The sequence below is a fragment of the Eptatretus burgeri genome, chromosome 13 (assembly GCF_056783735.1).
Source record: "Eptatretus burgeri isolate ZD-2024b chromosome 13, Ebu_testis_v1, whole genome shotgun sequence".
Taxonomy (NCBI): domain Eukaryota; kingdom Metazoa; phylum Chordata; class Myxini; order Myxiniformes; family Myxinidae; genus Eptatretus; species Eptatretus burgeri.
Genome location: NC_140973.1, coordinates 67,146,251 through 67,150,515, shown reverse-complemented (window position 1 = coordinate 67,150,515; position 4,265 = coordinate 67,146,251). Strand labels below are relative to the sequence as shown.

At 45.1% G+C, this 4,265-nt stretch overlaps 1 pseudogene; it reads left to right on the top strand.

Moving 5' to 3' along the window:
- The first annotated feature begins 632 nt into the window (after positions 1-632).
- LOC147014700 (uncharacterized) lies at positions 633-3,702 on the top strand (annotated as a pseudogene).
- Positions 3,703-4,265: the final 563 nt, after the last annotated feature.

The window sequence follows — 4,265 nt, the reverse complement described above, 5'->3', positions numbered from 1 at the left end:
GTGTATGCAGCATGTCCAAGCTAACGCTAGTTAGCACATGTTAGCTGTGTTTCCAGGTGTGTCAACTGCAAAGCCCCTGTGACTATTTTTATCTCGCCAAAACGAAGTTTTTGCAAGATATGTTAGTCAGCTTGTATGTTTTTTATTTATTTATTTTTTTTGTTTGTCTGTAATCACGTATAAAAAAATTCTGCAGAGCACAGTTATCATTGGAAACTTTTGTAACTTGGCATATCAGAGGCCTATAGAGGTCCCTTTCAGTGCACAAAATTTTGAAGGTCAAGGTCAAAGGTCAAGGTCACTTTGTCGCAAATCAGGGGAGTCGACGAAACCCTTATTTTTTGAGTAATTTTGTTGGGATTGTCTTCAAACTTCATGGGAATATAGTTCATGGTCTGGCGCTCAGCTGATTAATTTTTGGTGGCGATTGGCCTTGACCTTCATGGTTAGCGCCAAAGGTCAAACATATTTCACCCCAAGGTCAAATTTTCAAGTCTTAGGAACCATATCGTGTAGTACCTCAAATTGAACACCTCGATGAGTACTTTCTAGATATGTCAAGCTTGAGACATTAAGACGTCATTTGGTGACGTTATGAGGCAAAAGCATATTTTTCATGGTTACTCTGTAGAACGATTCTCATCGGAATCTCTCGTAGGCAGATATTCCTCAAGGAGTCGCTCCTGGTGGATAGCAGCTCTGTTCACCTCAGTGTGACCTTAAAGAAGTCACACGTGGTCACCTTTTGGCAAGATACGGGTCACCCTGCAGGTGACATTGATTTATTATGTTTTTATTTGTATGTCCATTATACCTTACATATTGTATGTGTAGTATTGGGTGTTGTATGTTAATGGGTGGTGTTTACCTTTCTTTTTGCAGACCTGTATTAGAGCAACATGAGCAAGATGTCACAGCTACATCAGCTTGGAGCAGAGAGACAGGGTCAGGAAATAATTAACTGGAAGCTGTGCATACTCTGTCGGTCTGATGAACAAAGTAAAGGACACTTGGTATTACATCCTAGACTAGATTACTACCAGAAGATACGAGATACAGTAAAGGAGAGAGCCAGCTTGAAAGATGGAAACGATGTTGAAATGCAAAAGTGGCTCACGGACATCAAAAAAGAAACACTATGTGAATAGCATGCATTTTGGCATCGCAGCTGTTACCTGGTCTCGACTAACAAGGACCACATTCAGCGAGCGCGAGACCGCTATGAACATCCATTATCCACTGGGTCACACCCTGCCAAAAGTCGTGGACAGAACAGAGGAAGCACTGATATGGATGAACCAAGCCCATCTAGTCAGTCTTCCCCATTCACACGGTCATGTACGGTGCCACTGGACAAGGACCTGTGTTTCTTCTGTCAAGAAGACACCAATGAACAGTTGTTCAAAGTCTGCACACAGAATGCTGCAGAAACTCTCAAATCAGCTGTCGATAAGTCCCAAAATCCAGCATTCACATGTATCTGAACATGTGAATATCTGAACAAAATCCAGACTGAACACATGTATCTCACCAACAGATGCCCATGCAGTAGATGTTAGATATCACAAATCTTGTTGGACAAAACATGTACTCCATGCCACGCGAGATCAAGGTGACACAAAGAGCTCATCAAAAGTCCATCTGCTACAAAATGCATGTCCGATTGAGCTGATCAACCTTATTGATGTGCAAACTCAAAACCAAGCCTACCTCTCGATTGATGACTTTGAAACCGCATACACGAGAATGCTTGGACCAGACGGTATGGAAAACCATTTTCCGGCATTCACCAGATAGTGGCTGAAGGAGAAGATCCTTACTGAACTGCCCAGTGTGAAGTCTGTCCTGCAGAAGAACAGAAGAAAGCCAGCAGTCTTGTACTCTCCTGATGCATACGAGGAAGACATGATACATTCTGTTATTACAAGTGATGACAATGATATGGACAACATGAAGACCATCTTTAAAGCAGCTCAGATAATACGCAAGGACATTGCTGATTTCAAGAAGGAAAAACCAGCAAATGCCATCCCAGTTTCCAGCAACACCAACGACGTTCTCAGTGAACTGTACACTATGATCCGTTGGATCCTGGATCACAGTGGGTCCTTTGGATGAGCTGGAAACTGAAGCAAGGACCAGTGTCATCAACAGAATGGCACTCACAGTGAGCCAAAACATCCTCTATGGATTCAGGTCCAACAGACAGGTGAAGTACAATTCAATCAGAGAATCAGTAACCTTCAGGCATCAACATGCAAGAGAAAACCCTCAAGTCCTGGGGCTGGCCCTGACTGTGCATCATGACACACAAAACAAAACGTTGATGGGTCTTCTCAATACACAGGGCTATTGTGTCTCACATGGCTGCACCCTGCTTTTGGAAACTGCTCTTGTCAATGCTGTGGTAGAAAACACCAAACAGTTTCGAGGCCTGTATGTACCCCCCTTCCTGAAGAAGGGAACATTTGTCTTCTTTGCTGCAGACAACACAGATTTTGCTGAAGACACTGCTGACGGCAAAGGCATCACTCATGGAACAATTGTGGCAGTATACCAGAAAGCCGATGCTCCTGAAGAACCAGTTGCCCCACCTCTGACCATTGGTGATGCAAAAAGTCTGTCAGTCATGCCATACCATGTACAGATGATGCATTGTGACAAACCCAAACCCCAACCAAACAAAAGGACCAGACATTTTGCAGTCAACAAGGATGGCATCTCTGGAAACTATCAGCTAACTCACCGAGGATGGGCAATTGCTTATGCAGTATCCAGACTGAAGACGGGAGAGAACTTCAGCAAGATTCCATGTTGGGCAGGCTACACCTCACTGCTGTCCGCAAGTCAGCCTGTCACTCAGATTGGATCTCTACCACTGCTTCCAGAGGTGGCACATGAATGGTCAACCCTTCTCACCGTGATTATGCAGACAAGTGAGCTGAGGCACCTGGAAGTTGGTGAAGAACATCCTACTGTCATCTCATTTGACATGGCCCTCGATGAGAAGGTTGTGCAGTTGTTGGATGCCAGGCCTGACTTGAAGCGCACGGTTGTCCCCAGACTTGGTGAACTACGTGCCGTCATGGCTTCTCTGAGAGCTCGTGGAGCCTCCATAGAGAATTTAGGCATAGATGACGCCTGGATAGAAGCTGACGTCAATGGTGCAGCAACAACGAGGCAGATCCTCAAGTGCACACACTACAAGCGTTCTCTCCGGGCCCACATCTACTCATATGGTGCTCTGTATGAACTGGTACTGGAGGAATTCTTCAGAGAGAACCCACAGTTGAAAGACGTTTGCTGGCAGGCAACAGAACAAGTCGAAGCCACCTGCTCTGAGGACGACAAATCTGCAAAAGCTGAATCTGCCAAGCAAGCCAATGCTACCCTCCTCGAAGCCTTGGTCACTGCTGAGGTGATGAAAGCATTCAAGGAGTGGGAAGCACAGAAAGCTCAAAAACGCCACGTTCAGGTCCATCATGAACTACCTGCACCGAGTGGAGACAGTCCTGTTATTTGTGGCTGCATCTCACAGTGCTGATCTGGCACTCCATTTGCAAACTGCAGAAGCACTCAGCAAGCTGTTCTTTGCTTTTGAACGGATCAAATACAAGCGACTCTGGCCCAGATACATTGCTGATATGCATGACCTCAGAACCAATCATCCTGAGACCTGGAAGGAACTCGAAGCAGGTAATCTGTCAGTCACCATAAATGACATTCCATTTGCGTCCATAGGTGCAGACCACGCATGCGAACATCTCAACAAGCAGATGAAGGTCCACTATGGACTGATTAGAATCTCCAACAATGCCAATGTGAGACAGAGGTTCTTCATGGCTACACCCAAACTGTCATGCCTGTCCAGAGAGTTCAAGAGTCAGTTTGGCATTAGAACAGTTGGCAAGAACATAGAGCATCCTGGAATAGGATCTAGTGCCATCAGAAGAGATCATGAGGCAATTGACAAAATTAAGGCTGTCATACTGAGTCATGGCAACCCAGTTACTGCTGAGGGTGACAAGTTGTACATGATCACACATGCCTACGTCCCACAGATCTTGAACATCATCAATGACACCGGGCAGAAACTGTATGAAGACTATGTGTCAGAGAGAATCAATGGAGAAATCAGCCTCTGGGCACCAGTCAAGAAGGAAAACAGCAAAATGTTCATGTCTGACAACAAGAAGTCCACTGAAAATCTGAGACAAAACTGTAGATCTCAAGGAGACCAAAGATCTGTATGGCAGACTGCTGGT